This window comes from Prunus avium, chromosome 4 (genome assembly GCF_965620075.1).
Source record: "Prunus avium chromosome 4, drPruAviu1.hap1.1, whole genome shotgun sequence".
Classification (NCBI taxonomy): Eukaryota; Viridiplantae; Streptophyta; class Magnoliopsida; order Rosales; family Rosaceae; genus Prunus; species Prunus avium.
The window spans coordinates 9173772-9194599 of record NC_142287.1 but is presented as its reverse complement, the minus strand read 5'-3'; the positions used below and the strand labels follow the sequence as shown (position 1 = coordinate 9194599).

The window sequence follows — 20828 nt, the reverse complement described above, 5'->3', positions numbered from 1 at the left end:
GTATGTTTTGAGTGAAATCCAATCGCCAGAACGAAGAATTACCCTAACCACTCCAATCTGGAACGAACTGCCTTTGAACTTGAATTGTCCAATTTCTTAAACCTATTTATTTCGGACTGAGCCCAAAACTTGGGCAACCTCATAATATGGTGGGAGGAGTCATTTGGTGAGTTTTGAGTGAAATCCAATCGCTAGAAGTATGGAATACACCAACCACTCCAATTAGGAACGAACTGCCGTTGAACTTGAATTGTCCAATTTCTCACACCTATTGATTTCGGATCGAGCCCAAAACTTGGGCAACATCATAATATGGTGGGAGGAGTCATTTGGTCAGTTTTGAGTGAAATCCAATCGCTAGAAGTATGGAATTACACCAACCACTCCAATTTGGAACAAACTGCCGTTGAACTTGAATTGTCCAATTTCTCACACCTATTGATTTAGGATCGAGCCCAAAACTTGGGGAACATCATAATATGGTGGGAGGAGTCATTCGGTGAGTTTTGAGTGAAATCCAATCGCAAGAAGTACGGAATACACCAACCACTCCAATCAGGAACGAACTGCCGTTGAACTTGAATTGTTCAATTTCTTACACCTATAGATTTCGGATCGAGCCCAAAACTTGGGCAACATGATAATATTGTGGGAGGAGTCATTTGCTGAGTTTTGAGTGAAATCCAATCGCTAGAAGTATGGAAGACACCAACCACTCCAATTAGGAACGAACTGCCGTTGAACTTGAATTGTCCAATTTTGAACACCTATTGATTTCGGATCGAGCCCCAAACTTGGGCAACATCATAATATGGTGGGAGGAGTCATTTGGTGAGTTTTGAGTGAAATCCAATCGCCAGAACGAAGAATTACCTCAACCACTCCAACTTGGAACGAACTGCCGTTGAACTTGAATTGTCCAATTTCTTACACCTATTGATTTCGGATCGAGCCCAAAACCTGGGCAACATTATAATATGGTGGGAGGAGTCATTTGGTGGGTTTTGAGTGAAATCCAATCGCTAGAAGTATGGAATACACCAACCACTCCAATTAGGAACGAACTGCCGTTGAACTTGAATTGTCCAATTTCGGACACCTATTGATTTCTGATCGAGGCCAAAACTTGGGCAACATCATAATATGGTGGGAGGAGTCATTTGGTGAGTTTTGAGTGAAATCCAATCGCTAGAACGAAGAATTACCTCAACCACTCCAACTTGGAACGAACTGCCGTTGAACTTGGATTGTCCAATTTCTTACACCTATTGATTTCGGATCGAGCCCAAAACTTGGGCAACATCATAATATCGTGGGAGGAGTCATTTGGTGAGTTTTCAGTGAAATCCAATCGCTAGAAGTATGGAATACACCAACCACTCCAATTATGAACGAACTGCCGTTGAACTTGAATTGTCCAATTTCTCACACCTATTGATTTCGGATCGAGCCCAAAACTTGGGCAACATCATAATATGGTGGGAGGAGACATTTGGTGAGTTTTGAGTGAAATCCAATCTTTAGAAGTATGGAATACACCAACCACTCCAATTAGGAACGAACTGCCGTTGAACTTGAATTGTCCAATTTCTCGCACCGATTGATTTCGGACGAGCCCAAGACTTGGGGAACATCATAATATGGTGGGAGGAGTCATTTGGTGAGTTTTGAGTGAAATCCAATCCCCAGAACTGTGGAATAGACCAACCACTCCAATTAGGAACGAACTGCCGTTGAACTTGAATTGTCCAATTTCTCACACCAATTGATTTCGGATCGAGCCCAAGAATTGGGGAACATCATAATATGGTGGGAGGAGTCATTTGGTCAGTTTTGAGTGAAATCCAATCCCCAGAACTATGGAATACACCAACCACTCCAATTAGGAACGAACTGCCATTCAACTTGAATTGCCCAATTTCTTACACCTATTGATTTCGGATGGATCCCAAAACTTGGGCAACATCATAATATGGTGGGAGGACTCATTTGGTCAGTTTTGAGTGAAATCCAATCCCCAGAACTGTGGAACACACCAACCACTCCAATTAGGAATGAACTGCCGTTGAACTTCAATTGTCCAATTTCTTACACCTATTGATTTCGTATCGAGCCCAAAACTTAGGCAACATCATAATATGGTGGGAGGATTCATTTGGTCTGTTTTGAGTGAACTCCAATCCCCAGAACAATGAATTACCACAACCACTCCAATTTGGAACAAATTGCCTTTGAACTTGAATTGTCCAATTTCTTACACCTATTGATTTCGGATCGAGGCCAAAACATGGGGAACATCATAATATGGTGGGAGGAGTCATTTGGTGAGTTTTTAGTGAAATCCAATCGCTAGAAGTATGGAATACACCAACCACTCCAATTAGGAACGAACTGCCGTTGAACTTGAATTGTCCAATTTCTCACACCTATAGATTTAGGATCGAACCCCAAACTTGGGCTACATCATAATATGGTGGGAGGAGTCATTTAGTGAGTTTTGAGTGAAATCCAATCGTTAGAAGTATCGAATACACCAACCACTCCCATTAGGAACGAACTTCCGTTGAACCTGAATTGTCCAATTTCTTACACCTATTTATTTCGGATCGAGCCCAAAACTTGGGCAACCTCATAATATGCTGGGAGGAGTCATTTGGTGAGTTTTGAGTGAAATCCAATCGCCAGAACGAAGAATTACCCTAACCACTCCAATCTGGAACGAACTGCCTTTGAACTTGAATTGTCCAATTTCTTACACCTATTGATTTCGGATCGAGCCCAAAACATGGGGAACTTCATAATATGGTGGGAGGAGTCATTTGGTCAGTTTTGAGTGAAATCCAATCGCTAGAAGTATGGAATACACCAACTACTCCAATTAGGAACGAACTGCCGTTGAATTTAAAATGTCCAATTTCTTACACCTATTGACTTCGGATCGAGCCCAAAACTTGGGCAACATCAAAATATGGTGGGAGGAGTCATTTGGTGTGTTTTGAGTGAAATCCAATCCCCAGAACTATGAATTACCCCAACCACTCCATTTTGGAACGAACTTCCTTTGAACTTAAATCGTCCAATTTCTCACACCTATTGATTTCGGGTCGAGCCCAAAACTTGGGCAACATCATAATATGGTGGGAGGAGTCATTTGGTGAGTTTTGAGTGAAATCCAATCGCTAGAAGTATGGAATACACCAACCACTCCAATTAGGAACGAACTGCCGTTGAACTTGAATTGTCCAATTTCTTACACCTATTGATTTCGGATCGAGCCCAAAACATGGTGAACATCATAATATGGTGGGAGGAGTCATTTGGTGAGTTTTGGGTGAAATACAATTGATAGAACTATGAATTACCCCAACCACTCGAATTTGGAACAAACTGCCTTTGAACCTGAATTGTCCAATTTCTTACACCTATTGAGTTCGGATCGAGCCTAAAACTTGGGCAACATCATAATACGGTGGGAGGAGTCATTTGGTGAGTTTTGAGTGAAATCCAATCGCCTGAACTATGGAATACACCAACCACTCCAATTAGAACGAACTGCCGTTGAACTGGAATTGTCCAATTTCTCACACCTATTGATTTCGGATCGAGTCCAAAACTTGGCAACGTCATAATATGGTGGGAGGAGTCATTTGGTGAGTTTTGAGTGAAATCCAATCGCGTGAACTATGGAATACACCAACAACTCCAATTAGGAACGAACTGTCGTTGAACTTGAATTGTCCAATTTCTTACACCTATTGATTTCGAATCGAGCCCAAAACTTGGGCAACAACATAATATGGTGGGAGGTGTCGTTTGGTGTGTTTTGAGTGAAATCCAATCGCCAGAACTATGAATTACCTCAACCACTCCAGTTTGGAACGTACTGCCTTTGAACTTGAATTCTCCAATTTCTTACACCTGTTGATTTCTGATCGACCCCAAAACTTGGGCAACATCATAATATGGTGGGCGGAGTCATTTGGTGAGTTTTGAGTGAAATCCAATCGCTAGAAGTATGGAATACACCAACCACTCCAATTAGGAACAAACTGCCGTTGAACTTGAACTGTCCAATTTCCCACACCTATTGATTTCGGATCCAGCCCAAAACTTGGGAAACATCATAATATGGTGGGAGGAGTCATTTGGTGTGTTTTGGGTGAAATCCAATTGCCAGAACTATGAATTGACCCAACCACTCGAATTTGGAACGAACTGCCTTTGAACTTGAATTGTCCAATTTCTTACACCTATTGAGTTCGGATCGAGCCTAAAACTTGGGCAACATCATAATATAGTGGGAGGAGTCATTTGGTGAGTTTTGAATGAAATCCAATCGCCTGAACTATGGAATACACCAACCACTGCAATTAGGAACGAACTGCCGTTGAACTTGTATTGTGCAATTTCTTTCACCTATTGATTTCGGATCGAGCCGAAAACTTGAGCAACATCATAATATGGTGGGAGGAGTCATTTGGTGAGTTTTGAGTGAAATCCAATCGCCAGAAATATGGAGTACACCAACCACTCCCATTAGGAACGAACTGCCGTTGAACTTGAATTGTCCAATTTCTTACACCTATTCATTTCGGATCTAGCCCAAAACTTGGGGAACATCATAATATGGTGAGAGGAGTCATTTGGTGAGTTTTGAGTGAAATCCAATCGCTAGAAGTGTGGAAAACACCAACCACTCCAATTAGGAACGAACTGCCGTTGAACTTGAATTGTCAAATTTCTCACCTATTTATTTAGGATCAAGCCCCAAACTTGGGCAACATCATAATATGGTGGGAGGAGTCATTTGGTGAGTTTTAAGTGAAATCCAATCGCCAGAAATATGGAATACACCAACCACTCCAATTAAGAACGAATTGCCGTTGAACTTGAATTGTCCAATTTCTCACACCTATTGATTTAGGATCAAGCCCCAAACTTGGGCAACATCATAACATGGTGGGAGGAGTCATTTGGTGAGTTTTGAGTGAAATCCAATCGCCAGAAATATGGAATACACCAACCACTCCAGTTAGGAACGAACTGCCGTTGAACTTGAATTGTTCAATTTCTCACACCTATTGATTTCGGATCGATCCCAAAACTTGAGCAACATCATAATATGGTGGGACGAGTCATTTGGTGAGTTTTGAGTGAAATCCAATCGCTAGAAGTAATGAATACACCAACCACTCCAATTAGGAACGAATTGCCGTTGAACTTGAATTGTCCAATTTCTCACACCTATTGGTTTTGGATCGTGCTCCAAACTTGGGCAACATCAAAATATGGTGGGAGGAGTCATTTGGTATGTTTTGAGTGAAATCCAATCGCCAGAACTATGAATTACCCCAACCACTCCAATTTGGAACGAATAGCCTTTGAAGTTGAGTTGTCCAATTTCTTACACCTGTTTTTTTTCGGATCGAGCCCAAAACTTGGTCAACATCATACTATGGTGGGAGGTGTCATTTGGTGAGTTTTGAGTGAAATCCAATCGCTAGAAGTTTGGAATACACCAACCACTCCAATTAGTAACGAACTGCCGTTGAACTTGAATTGTCCAATTTCTTACACCTATTGATTTCGGATCTAGCCCAACACTAGGGCAACATCATAATATGGTGGGAGGAGTGATTTGGTGAGTTTTGAGTGAAATTAAATCGCTAGAAGTATGGAATACACCAACCACTCCAGTTAGGAACGAACTGCCGTTGAACTTGAATTGTTCAATTTCTCAAACCTATTGATTTCGGATCGATCCCAAAACTTGAGCAACATCATAATATGGTGGGACGAGTCATTTAGTGAGTTTTGAGTGAAATCCAATCGCTAGAAGTAATGAATACACCAACCACTCCAATTAGGAACGAATTGCCGTTGAACTTGAATTGTCCAATTTCTCACACCTATTGGTTTTGGATCGTGCTCCAAACTTGGGCAACATCAAAATATGGTGGGAGGAGTCATTTGGTATGTTTTGAGTGAAATCCAATCGCCAGAACTATGAATTACCCCAACCACTCCAATTTGGAACGAATTGCCTTTGAAATTGAGTTGTCCAATTTCTTACACCTGTTTTTTTTCGGATCGAGCCCAAAACTTGGTCAACATCATACTATGGTGGGAGGTGTCATTTGGTGAGTTTTGAGTGAAATTAAATCGCTAGAAGTATGGAAAACACCAACCACTCCAGTTTGGAACGAACTGTCGTTGAACTTGAATTGTCCAATTTTTCACACCTATTGATTTCGAATAGATCCCAAAACTTGGGCAACATCAAAATATGGTGGGAGGAGTCATTTGGTGAGTTTTGAGTGAAATCCAGTCGCTAGAAGTATTGAATACACCAACCACTCCAATTAGGAACGAACTGCCGTTGAACTTGAATTGTCCAATTTCTCACACCTATTGATTTCGGATCGTGCCCCAAACTTGGGCAACATCATAATATGGTGGGAGGAGTCATTTGGTGTCTTTTGAGTGAAATCCAATCGCCAGAACTATGAATTACCCCAACCTCTCCAATTTGGAACGTATTGCCTTTGAACTTGAATTGTCCAATTTCTTACACCTGTTGATTTCGGATCGAGCCCAAAACTTGGTCAACATCATACTATGGTGGGAGGTGTCATTTGGTGAGTTTTGAGTGAAATCCAATCGCTAGAAGTATGGAATACACCAACCACTCCAATTAGGAACGAACTGCCGTTGAACTTGAATTGTCCAATTTGGAACACCTATTGATTTCGGATCGAGCCCAAAACTTGGGCAACATCATCATATGGTGGGAGGAGTCATTTGGTGTGTTTTGGGTGAAATCCAATCGCCAGAACTATGAATTACCCCAATCACTTGAATATGGAATACACCAACCACTCCAATTAGGAACGAAGTGCCGTTGAACTTGAATTGTCCAATTTCTCACACCTACTGATTTCAGATCGAGCACAAAACTTGGGCAACATCATACTATGGTGGGAGGAGTAATTTGGTGAGTTTTGAGTGAAATCCAATCACTAGAACTATGGAATACACCAACCACTCCAATTAGGAACGTATTGCCTTTGAACTTGAATTGTCCAATTTCTCGCACCTATTGATTTCGGATCGAGACCAAAACTTGGGCAACATCATAATATGGTGGGAGGAGTCATTTGGTGAGTTTTGAGTGAAATCCAATCCAAAGAACTATGAATTACCCCAACCACTCCAATTTGGAACGAACTTCCTTTGAACTTGAATTGTCCTATTTCTCACACCTATTGATTTCGGATCGAGCCCAAAAGTTGGCCAACATCATAATATGGTGGGAGGAGTCATTTGGTGTGTTTTGAGTGAAATCCAATCCAAAGAACTATGAATTACCCCAACCACTCCAATTTGGAACGAACTTCCTTTGAACTTGAATTGTCCTATTTCTCACACCTATTGATTTCGGATCGAGCCCAAAAGTTGGGCAACATCATAATATGGTGGGAGGAGTCATTTGGTGTGTTTTGAGTGAAATCCAATCCAAAGAACTATGAATTACCCCAACCACTCCAATTTGGAACGAACTTCCTTTTAACTTGAATTGTCCAATTTCTCACACCTATTGATTTCGGATCGAGCCCAAAACTTGGGCAACATCATAATATCGTGGGAGGAGTCATTTGGTGAGTTTTGAATGAAATCCAATCGCCAGAACTATGGAATACACCAACTACTCCAAATTGGAACGAACTGCCGTTGAACTTGAATTTTCCAATTTCTTACACCTATTGATTTCGAATCGAGCCCAAAACTTGGCCAACATCATAATATGGTGGGAGGAGTCATTTGTTGAGTTTTGAGTGAAATCCAATCGCTAGAAGTATGTAATACACCAACCACTCCAATTAGGAACGAACTGCCGTTGAACTTGAATTGTCCAATTTCTCAAACCTATTGACTACGGATCGAGCCCAAAACTTGGGGAACATGATAATATGGTGGGAGGAGTCATTTGTTGAGTTTTGAGTGAAATCCAATCGCTAGAAGTATGTAATACACCAACTACTCCGATTAGGAACGAACTGCCGTTGAACTTGAATTGTCCAATCTCTCACACCGATTGATTTCGGATCGAGCCCAAAACTTCGGCAACATCATAATATGGTGGGAGGAGTAATTTGGTATGTTTTGAGTGAAATCCAATCTCCAGAACTACGAATTACCCCAACCACACCAATTTCGAACGAATTGCCTTTGAACTTGAATTGTCCAATTTCTCACACCTATTGATTTCGGTTCGAGCCCAAAACTTGGGCAACATGATAATATGGTGGGAGGAGTCATTTGGTGAGATTTGGGTGAAATCCAATCGCTAGAAGTATGGAATACACCAACCACTTCAATTAGGAACGAACTGCCGTTGAACTTGAATTGTCCAATTTCTCACACCTATTGACTTCGGATCGATGCCAAAACTTGGGGAACATGATAATATGGTGGGAGGAGTCATTTGGTGAGTTTTGAGTGAAATCCAATCGCTAGAAGTATCGAATACACCAACCACTCCAATTATGAACGAACTTCCGTTGAACTTGAATTGTCGAATTTCACCCACCTAATGATTTCAGATCAGGCCCCAAACTTGGGCAACATAATAATATGGTGGGAGGAGTCATTTGGGGTGTTTTGAGTGAAATCCAATCGCCAGAACTATGAATTTCCCCATACATTCCAATTTCGAACGAACTGCCTTTGAACATGAATTGTCCAATTTCTTACACCTATTTGAGTGAAATCCAACCGCTAGAAGTATGGAATACAAAAACCACGCCAGTTATGAACGTACTGTCGTTGAACTTGAATTGTCCAATTTCTCACACATATAGATTTCGGATCGTGCCCAAAACTTGGGCAACATCATAATATGGTGGGTGGAATCATTTGGTGAGTTTTGAGTCAAAATCCAATCGCTAGAAGTATGGAATACACCAACCACTCCAATTAGGAATGAATTGCCGTTGAACTTGAATTGTCCAATTTCTCACACCTATTGATTTAGGATCGAGCCCCAAACTTGGGCAACACCATAATATGGTGGGAGGAGTCATTTGGTGACTTTTGAGTGAAATCCAATCGCTTGAAGTATGGAATACACCAACTACTCCGATTAGGAACGAACTGCCGTTGAACTTGAATTGTCCAATCTCTCACACCGATTGATTTCGGATCGAGCCCAAAACTTCGGCAACATCATAATATGGTGGGAGGAGTCATTTGGTATATTTTGAGTGAAATCCAATCGCCAGAACTATAAATTACCCCAACCACTCCAATTTCGAACGAATTGCCTTTGAACTTGAATTGTCCAATTTCTCACACCTATTGATTTCGGTTCGAGCCCAAAACTTGGGCAACATGATAATATGGTGGGAGGAGTCATTTGGTGAGTTTTGGGTGAAATCCAATCGCTAGAAGTATGGAATACACCAACCACTTCAATTAGGAACGAACTGCCGTTGAACTTGAACTGTCCAACTTCTCACACCTATTGATTTCGGATCGAGACCAAAACTTGGAGAACATCGTAATATGGTGGGAGGAACCATTTAGTGAGTTTTGAGTGAAATCCAATCGCTAAAAGTATGGAATACACCAACCACTCCAATTAGGAACGAACTGCCGTTGAACTTGAATTGTCGAATTTGGAATACCTATTGATTTCGGATCGAGCCCAGAACTTGGGCAACATCATAATATGGTGGGAGGAGTCATTTGGTGAGTTTTGAGTGAAATCCAATCGCTAGAAGTATGTAATACACCAACCACTCTAATTAGGAACGAACTGCCGTTGAATTTGAATTGTCCAATTTCTCAAACCTATTGATTTCGGATCGAGCCCAAAACCTGGGGAACAAGATAATATGGTGGGAGGAGTCATTTGGTGAGTTTTGAGTGAAATCCAATCGCTTGAAGTATCGAATACACCAACCACTCCAATTAGGAACGAACTGCCGTTGAAGTTGAATTGTCGAATTTCACCCACCTATTGATTTCAGATCGGGCCCCAAACTTGGGCAACATAATAATATGGTGGGAGGAGTCATTTGGTGTGTTTTGAGTGAAATCCAATTGCTAGAACTATGAATTACCCGAACCACTCCAATTTGGAACGAACTGCGTTTGAACTTGAATTGTCCAATGTCTCGCACATATTGATTTCGGATCGAGCCCAAAACTTGGGCAACATCCTAATATGGTGGGAGGAGTCATTTGGTGAGTTTTGACTGATATCCAAACATCCCAAAATGCTTGAAGGAGATGCTGGAATTGTTGGGATATCAAGTTCTCCCATGAACTCAATGGCAGCCATCATTTCTTCTTCTTCTTGGTCTGAACTTGCTTCCGAATTTGAAAGTGAAGAACCGGGAAGTTCAGTGTGGAGAGCAAGACTTGTAAATGTAGCAAGAGCTTGCTCTTTTGCAGTTGACAACTCCCTTTCTAGACGATTCTGAATTTCAGAGGTCACTCGTCTGGGTTGCAATGATGGTCCTGCGTTCAAAGATCTAGAACGTTGGAACGAAGACCTCACTTGTTCAAGTAATGGATTTTTAGACATAAACTACCTGAAACAGAAAATTAGATTAATTAGAAACACTAAAAAGAATAGGGTAACCTTGGGCACATAACCAGGGAAGAACTTTCGTTCAGTCCCCGGCAACGGCGCCAAAATTTGTTGTTAATATTATGTTAACTCGCAATTGTACGGGGCAATTAGTAGTATAGCAAGACAAGTACGAGGTCGTACCCACGAAGACTGAGAAGTTAAAACTAGTTATGTACTTAGATTACCAAATTCAAGAAAGTAGGAGGTTATGTCTAAAACAGAATTTAAAACAAGAGTGGTTGTGATTGTTGAACAAAAGAAGCAAAATGAAATTGCAAACAAAAACAAGTAAACAAATGTAACAAAGAGTGGTTTTAAGAGTTGGAAAACAGATTTTGAGACTAGGGCATTCGAATCACCATAACAATTCAATTCTGGGTTATAAAGATTCAAGTAACAAGTCTAATTCAGATTCAAAGATTGATTCTAGCTAAAGTATGATTAGGCCATGGTGTTTGGTCCTAACCTTGTGTTCCTAATTCCCTAATTTGATCATTTGTTGTCTAACCTAAAATTAAGCATTAGGAACCCATTAAGCATAGAAGAACATTTTAAACAACCAAGTATGTATCTAATCCCTGTTGTCGAATGTCCATACATACTCTTCCTATTCATAGTTCAATTCAAATTAAAGCATGGTGTATACTCTTAATTCAAACCAAGATAGTTAACAAACAAGTTCTAATGGTGATCAATCATTCAAACAAGCATGTTAACTTATAAGCATAATGAATAAGAACATGAATCATGAATCAAACTTGAAACTCCAAACTTATAAACCCAGAATATTCATGTTAGGTTACATCGAAGCCCTAGTTATGGATTTAGCTACTCATAATGGAAAAGAGACTTGAACAGAAATGAGAAAACATAATGAATACAATAAGAGTAGAAAAACCCTTTTTCTGAAGTTCTTGTGGTGTCCAGGGCTTCTCCAAGTGCTTCTCCACTTCTAATGCTTCTCCAAGAGCTTCCCCACTTCTAGAAAGATGTATGAAGGATATGGAGGTGATTTGGGATGAGTTTGAGTGAGTGGTGATGGCTAAGGAAGATGAAATTCGTAGGGAAATGGAAGAGAGGTTTGCTGGAGTTGTTTTGGTGATTGTTGGAGTGTTTGGGATTTTGAGAGTGTTTGAGGATGGTTGGAGTGAATTGTGGGGGTTGTGAATCTCAGGATTTGTTGTGTCTTGAATGTGGAATGGATGTGGTATTTATAGGGAGAGGGGAGTGACAAATCTGAATTCAATATGGCTAATGCATACAACACTTGCATTATAAAAGATGAATTGGTTGATGCACTTCACTAATGCATACAACACTTGCATTATAAAATCTGAATTGGTTGATGCACTTCACCAATAGATCCCACCAGCAGCCCTAGCTCATCTTCATGTCACCATGACCAAGCTTCCAACCAGAAATGATAGCTCATACCTAGCTCACCATGACCAAGCATCCAACCAGCACATGCTGAGGTCAGCATAACCAGCAACTTCAAGGGCTTACAACTTGGGCTTCGCTTAATCCAATTAGGACTTTAAGCACTCGAAATTGAAGTTCAGAATGTCTTCTTTCCAGCCATATGTCATTTGGGCCAATCCAAGGTCGGAGGAGGAAGTTAAGGCCAAAACAAATTGCTAACTCATTTTGCGCGCTGATAAAATCCATCCTGAGCATGGCTCTGTGTTTGCTAGGTAACAGACTCCATATTTATCCAATGGGGCTGAATTTTGGATATGTTATAGTACACACCCATTGGAACAACTTGCATGAAGAATACTGCCTCATCCGAGCTGTGTAGGTTGCTGAAACAAAGCTTGCAATATGACCTACGGAACTGGACTGGCAGGGGGCTGTAGCCAAAATGAGTTTGTCTTTCAAGCTCTTCTTCCATTCATCCAAATTAGGCCTTAACATGCTTGAATTGCATGAATTATGCTCTCTTGCTCTATTGGCCTACAAAACACACAAAGGGAGGGAAATAACTTAGAATTATAGGAACTAAGCAAAAGAAGTAAGTAAATTGGGCATGTATATGTATGAAATTATGAGCTTAACACACCCCCAAACTTAGATTTTGCTAGTCCTCGAGCAAAACAAAAGAGAAACAAAGATAAAAACAAAACAAGAAGTTAACTAGACCACTTTTGTAGGTAACTCGATTGCATTGAGCGTATGCAACAAGCCTTTAAACCTCTAGGCATCCCTAGTAGGAGGAGTTGTGGTCTCCTGAGGGTTTAACAGATACGATACCCACAAACGTTTTTCAAACTCTACAAAACAAAATGGTTAGAAAAACAACTTTGAAATCAACTAATGAAAATGAAAGAAAGTTTTAGTCATACCTCCAACACCATAGAGTTGCCAAGATAGGTCATCAATCAGTGTGTACAAGTGGAAGCTATAGCTCAAAGGCACACAGTTTCAAAGCAAGCACACTCAAACCTTGAATAGAGAACATGCTTCGACTCTAATTCTCACAGATAACACTCAATTACTCAGAACCTATGTTTTAATTCTCTCAAGAAAGCATAAGTGAGTGTATAAAATAGAAGCACAAATTTGGTTAGATCTCATGAAAGGAATTAAATACTAAGAATAGAGATACACACATACTTACCAGCACCCATGAATACATCCTCAAAGATCAGCTAGGTCTTTCACAATGTTGTAATGAAAGGCTAAGGTTTAGGGGAAATGGAAGAATTGGAAGGAAAAACAAATAACTTAAGAACATACCAAGGTTGCATGCTTCATTAATCTGCAAGGCATCATTGATTTAGATTGGCATGGCAGCAAACTTCATGGTATCTCCTGGCATAGACTTTATTTTTCACACTTAGATCAAATCGAAACACTTTCATCTTCGTTGATTTGATCTGCATCTTCATTAACTTCATTGCACAGATTCACATCATCTTTATTTAGGTACATGGCTGCAACTTCCTTGCTTCAAACTTTATCTTGGCACACCTTGGTATATTTCTAAGCTATAGGGTATGGCTACAATAGGTCAAGTATCTCAGATTGAGATACAAAGGTAGGGAAATGATGAGGGTGATAGAAGAAAAGGCTTTAAGTGTTTGGCTTCAAGAGGGTTGATGGAACACACATATAGGTAGGGTGAAAAGAAAGCACATAGAATGGTTATGCACACATAGCCTAGCATCACTTCAATGAGTTCATTCATGAATGAGAGCAAGCACATGATATCTGCAAAAGAGAATCATCCTTAGTATTCAATCAAAATGGAATAATGAGATCAATTAGAGTGAATTGAAGAAAATAAGTATGGATGAGAAATAGAACACTTTAAACCCTCTCAAGAAAGCAATTAGGCTCGATATAGCTCACTAGGGTAGTCTCCACTATTTTCCTTCAAGAATTTGAGCGTGGTACTTTAGCCACCAGAATTCTAAGAGCAAAAGCTTTGTGAAGTGCAAAATTCTAATATGAAAACCTCAAATAGCAGCTCCATAGCATTGATTGTATGACATTCTTTAAAAAAAATTAAATAAATTTAAAAAAAATAAAAATAAAAAAAATAAAAAAAAAAAGTGACAAGAGAACGAAAATTGAAAACACAAATGGATAAGAAAATTGAAATTGAAAACCTTCCCCCCAGACCTGAATTGAACATTGTCCTCAATGTGAAAGCATACAAAAGATGATTGAGAACAAACAAATGATAAAGGGAAAAGTTTAGAAGAAGGTTTAGGAAAAATAAAAAATAAAAAAAATGAATATATAAGCAACTCATGGATGACCAGTTAAGGGCCTCAGAAAACACAGCCAGGGGATCCGGGAAGGTTGGAGGGGTCACAATGGTCCCGCTTAAAACCCAAACTTCTTAGACACCGAAGGTGTCGCCTAAAGAACTCCTAGACACTGTATTGACGGAAGTGCTCACTGGAGTTACCATAAGTTAGCTCATATGAAAAATCTTTTTAAATTTTTAAATTTTTTTATTTTTTTTAAATTTTTATAAAAAAAAAAAACAGAAATTTAAAATAATAACAAGTAAAGAGAAAGGATTGAAATGCTCCCCCTTGATGCGATTAGGTCGATTGCTACCAAGCACCTTCTTCTTGAACACATGGGTTGCCTCCCAAGAAGCGCCTTAGTTACTGTCTTGGCAAGACATTGTGCAATCAGCTAAGTTGATGGTACGAAGGGAAGTTGATCTACCACATGGCCAGTTTGGATGCCAGCTGAAACTCCCTCATAGAATGGCTTTAAACGTTGTCCATTTACTTTGAAAGTCGAGCCATCTTTAGGGTTTTGAATCTCCACAGCTCCATAGGGAGAAACATTGACCACGGTGAATGGGCCTTGCCATCTAGACTTCAATTTTCCTGGAAAGAGACGCAAACGTGAGTTAAACAAAAGAACTGACATACCTTTGGAGAACTCGTTCCGTTGAATGTTTCTGTCATGGTAACTCTTGGTTCGTTCTTTGTAAAGCTTTGCATTCTCATAAGACTCATGTCTAATTTCTTCCAATTCATTCAGCTGAAACTTTCTTGCATGGCCTGCCTTGTCTAGATCAAAATTTAACTTCTTGATGGCCCAAAAAGCATTGTGTTCAAGCTCCATTGGCAGGTGACAAGCTTTCCCAAACACAAGACGATAAGGGCTCATTCCAATGGGAGTCTTATATGCTGTCCTATAAGCCCATAATGCATCATTGAGCTTGGCTGCCCAATCTTTCCTTGTATTGTTCACCACCTTCTCCAGGATGTGCTTAATTTCTCTATTGCTTATTTCCACTTGACCAGAAGTTTGCGGATGATATGGTGTAGAGACTCGATGGGTGATGTTGTACTTCTTCATGAGTGCTTCGAATGGCTTGTTACAGAAGTGGCTGCCTCCATCACTAATGACAGCCCTTGGAGTACCAAACCTTGTGAAAATATTATCCTTCAAGAACTTCAGCACCACCTTATAATCATTGGTTTTGGTGGCTATGGCTTCCACCCATTTAGACACATAATCAACAGCAACAAGTATGTAAGTATAACCAAAGGAAGATGGGAATGGTCCCATGAAATCAATACCCCACACATCGAAGAGCTCCACAACAAGTATGTTATTCAATGGCATTTCATTCCTGCGACTTATGTTCCCCATCCTTTGGCACCTATCACACTTAACACAAAAATTAAATGCATCTTTAAATAGAGTGGGCCAAAAGAAACCAGATTGCAGAATTTTAAGTGCTGTTTTCTTAGCTCCAAAGTGACCTCCACAGGCCAATTCGTGGCTATGCCTAAGTATGCTTTCTTGCTCTTCTTCTGGAACACATCTTCTGATGAGTTGATCCGGGCAATGCTTGAATAAGAAAGGTTCATCCCATACATAATGTTTCACCATGGAAAAGAACTTCTTCTTATCCTGAGAAGTTAGATCATTTCTAAGAACACCACAAGCAAGATAATTAACAAAATCAGCATACCATGGCTCTTTGACTTGGGCAGCATATAGTTGTTCATCAGGGAAAGTCTCATTCAAGGGTAGCACAGCTCCTCCTTTTTCTTCAACCACAATTCTGCTCAAATGATCAGCTACCACATTCTCACATCCCTTCTTATCTCGAATCTCCAAATCGAATTCTTGCAGCAAGAGAATCCATCTAATCAAGCGTGGTTTGGCATCCTTCTTAGTGAGCAAGTATCTAAGGGCTGCATGGTCAGAATAAACAATTACTTTAGAACCAACAAGGTAAGAACGAAATTTTTCTAAAGCAAAAACCACAGCAAGCAACTCCTTCTCTGTTGTGGAGTAGTTGATTTGAGCATCATTCAAGGTCCGGCTAGCATAATGAATCACATGGGGCAGCTTGTTCTTCTTTTGACCTAAAACTGCACCAATAGCAAAGTCAGAGGCATCACACATTATTTCAAATGGTAAAGACCAATCCGGAGCTATGATAATAGGGGCTGAAGTTAGCTCCCTCTTCAAGGTAGAAAAAGCTTCCATGCAAGCTTCATTAAACTCAAAAACAGCATCCTTAGCAAGGAGATTACACAATGGCCTTGTAATGCTTGAGAAATTTTTGATGAACCTTCTATAGAATCCAGCATGACCTAGAAAGCTTCTAATTCCTTTAACAGAGGTAGGGGGTGGAAGATTTGAGATGAGGTCGATCTTGGCTTTATCCACTTCGATTCCCTTGCTTGAAATCACATGGCCTAGTACAATGCCTTGTCTCACCATGAAGTGACACTTCTCCCAATTCAAAATCAGATTTGTTTCCTGGCATCTTTTAAGCACTAGAGACAAGTGGTGAAGACAATTATCAAAAGAGGAACCAAAAACTGAAAAATCATCCATAAATACCTCAATAAATCGTTCCACCATATCTGAAAAGATTGACATCATGCATCTTTGGAAAGTTGCTGGGGCATTGCATAAACCGAATGGCATCCTTCTATAAGCAAACGTACCAAATGGGCATGTGAATGTGGTTTTCTCTTGGTCTTCCGGAGCAATGGGAATTTGATTATAACCTGAAAAACCATCAAGAAAACAATAGTAAGCATGGCCAGATAAACGTTCAAGCATTTGATCAATAAAAGGTAAGGGGAAATGATCTTTTCTAGTGGATGTGTTCAACTTCCTGTAATCAATGCAAACTCTCCAACCAGTGACAGTTCGTGTAGGAACTAGCTCATTCTTCTCATTCTTCACAACGGTGATTCCGGACTTCTTTGGAACAACTTGCACAGGGCTCACCCACTTAGAATCTGAAATTGGGTAGATGATTCCTACATCGAGTAGCTTTAAAACTTCAGCTCTAACCACCTCTTTCATGTTGGGATTTAGCCTCCTTTGGGCATCACGAGATGGTTTGCTGTCTTCTTCCATTAAAATCCGGTGCATGCACATGCTTGGACTAATTCCTTTGATGTTTGCTATGGTCCACCCAATGGCTGTTTTATGCTCTTTTAGAACTTTAATTAAGCTCTCTTCTTCATGTGAGGAGAGACCTGCAGCAATTATAACAGGGAGAGTTTCGTTAGCACCCAAATATGTATATTTAAGATTATTGGGAAGAGGTTTAAGTTCTAGCTTTGGTGGGATGACAATGGATGGCTCCAATTTCGTGGATGATGGTCCAAGAGGCTCGATTGGTGGCCTAAAGGATGGTGGGTATGGCGGAAACACTTCTAAGGCAGCCACCACTTCTTGGAACTCCGGTTCACAAAGATCTTCCTCTTCTTGTGTTAAGACAGCTTCTAGAGCATCATTAGACTTCCTCTGCAAAATTTTGGAAGAAACCTCATGATCCACAACATCAATTGAAAAGCAAGAATCAAGAGAGATAGAAGGTTGAGATAGAGCATTAAGCATTTTAAATTCAACAGTTTCACCCAAAACAGTCATGGAGAGAGTGCTATCTTTCACTTTGATGATTGTGTCTGCAGTGGCCATGAATGGCCTGCCTAGGAGAATGGGATCAACACGATCTCCATTTGGATTGTCTTCCATGTCCATCACTACAAAATCAGCAGGGAGAATTAGTGTATTAACTTGAACTAGAATATCTTCTACAATACCTTTTGGATATTTTATAGAATGATCAGCTAGTTCAAGTCGCATTGAAGTCTTCTTCATCCCTTCTAAGCCAAGCTCTTGATAAACTGAATATGGCAAAACATTGATGCTTGCTCCCAAGTCCAACATGGCTCTTCCAACCTTCTTGCCTCCAATGTTAATGGGAATGTCAAAGCTGCCAGGATCATCTAGTTTTGGTGGAAGCTTCCTTTGCAATACAGCACTTACATTCTGGTCGAGCTTTACTCCTTCATTTGGAGCGAAATTGAGCTTGTGAGTTTTCAAGTCCTTGATGAATTTTCCATATGCAGGAATCTGTTCAATAAGATCAAGCAAAGGCAAATTGATATTAACTTTACTCAAAATATCATAAATCTCTTTAAAAGCCTTATCTTGCTTTGCTTTCTTAAGACGGCCTGGAAATGGAATCTGTGGAACATATGGAGCGGGTGGCACGTATCTATCTTCTTGAAGATGTGGTGGCACAAATTTGTCATCCCTTTTATGCAATTGGAATTGATCGGATTTCTGAGAATCTGATTTGGCCTTAGGAGCAGATTGAGAAGTTTTGAGTTGTTCTCCTTCCGTGGCCATGGTCTCCTCCTCTTCATTTTCTACAATCACAACATCATTTGAAAGATTAGAATCATCTTTATTATCAATGATCTTACCTGATCTGAGCACATGAATGGCCTTGGCTTCTGGGTTCTTTGGATTGATCTCAGTTTGGCTTGGCCATTTCCCAGGCACTCTTTGAGTTATTTCAGCAGCTATTTGGCCTAATTGGACTTCCAATTTGGAGATGGCAGCTTGTGTAGTTTGCTGAAAATTGGATTGGTTGATTGCCATCTGCTTCACTATATCTTCCAATGATGATGATGATTGTTGTGGCCTTTGGAATGAAGGGGGATTTGCTTGATTCTGGGTATTTCTCCATGAAAAGTTTGGATGATTCCTCCAACCTGGATTATAACTTTGAGAGTATGGATCATTTCTTGGACCTTGGTTGTAGGAATTTACCAACTTAGCTTGCTCTTGCACAAATTCTGGATATCCAGCCCCAAGTGGACAAGCTGTGGTAGCATGGTCATGAGATTCACAAATGCTACACACTTCCTTCGGAGGGCTTCTTGAGTTTAATGCAAGAAGAGCATCTAGCTTTTGTTCCAGTTTTGAAATCTGCACACTAGAAGCATCATTAGAACCACTAATAACACGTTTACCTCTTGTATCCGTATGTTGGGTCTCCATTGCTATCTCCTCAAAGAGTTCGTACGTTTCTTCTGGAGTTTTGGTTTTAAAAGAACCACCTGCAAAATTGGTGACTATATTATGACTAGAAGGGGTTAGTCCTTTATAAAACATACGCATTTGAAGCTTCAATGGAATCCCATGATGAGGACATTGGTTGAGCAACCCATTGAATTTCTCCCATGCTTCACAAAACGATTCATCATCTTGCTGTGCAAATAACAAGATCTTGTCCCTAAGCATGTCGGTCTTTTGCGTGGAGAAGTATTTTTCCAGGAACTTCTTTTGAATGGCAGACCATGTAGTGAGTGAACCAGGCTTCAAAGAATTCAACCAATACTTCGCCTTATCCTTTAAAGTGTATGGAAACACTCTCATTCGAAGTTGATCTTCTGTCACACCTGTCAAGGGAAAAGAACTCACAACATTAAAAATATCCTTTATATGAGTCAATGGATCTTCATTAGGTAAACCATAAAAGGAAGGCAGCATATTAAGATGAGAAGATTTAAGCTCATAATTTCGAGCTACAGTGGGCAGCAAAATGCTTGAAGGAGATGCTGGAATTGTTGGGATATCAAGTTCTCCCATGAACTCAATGGCAGCCATCATTTCTTCTTCTTCTTGGTCTGAACTTGCTTCCGAATTTGAAAGTGAAGAACCGGGAAGTTCAGTGTGGAGAGCAAGACTTGTAAATGTAGCAAGAGCTTGCTCTTTTGCAGTTGACAACTCCCTTTCTAGACGATTCTGAATTTCAGAGGTCACTCGTCTGGGTTGCAATGATGGTCCTGCGTTCAAAGATCTAGAACGTTGGAACGAAGACCTCACTTGTTCAAGTAATGGATTTTTAGACATAAACTACCTGAAACAGAAAATTAGATTAATTAGAAACACTAAAAAGAATAGGGTAACCTTGGGCACATAACCAGGGAAGAACTTTCGTTCAGTCCCCGGCAACGGCGCCAAAATTTGTTGTTAATATTATGTTAACTCGCAATTGTACGGGGCAATTAGTAGTATAGCAAGACAAGTACGAGGTCGTACCCACGAAGACTGAGAAGTTAAAACTAGTTATGTACTTAGATTACCAAATTCAAGAAAGTAGGAGGTTATGTCTAAAACAGAATTTAAAACAAGAGTGGTTGTGATTGTTGAACAAAAGAAGCAAAATGAAATTGCAAACAAAAACAAGTAAACAAATGTAACAAAGAGTGGTTTTAAGAGTTGGAAAACAGATTTTGAGACTAGGGCATTCGAATCACCATAACAATTCAATTCTGGGTTATAAAGATTCAAGTAACAAGTCTAATTCAGATTCAAAGATTGATTCTAGCTAAAGTATGATTAGGCCATGGTGTTTGGTCCTAACCTTGTGTTCCTA

At 40.0% G+C, this 20828-nt stretch overlaps 1 non-coding gene across 1 annotated transcript; it reads left to right on the top strand.

Moving 5' to 3' along the window:
• Positions 1-19583: 19583 nt before the first annotated feature.
• LOC148294748 (small nucleolar RNA R71) lies at positions 19584-19690 on the top strand. The gene has a single exon (XR_015835634.1). It is a non-coding gene; the product is annotated as a small nucleolar RNA R71 (small nucleolar RNA).
• The last annotated feature ends 1138 nt before the right edge of the window (positions 19691-20828 follow it).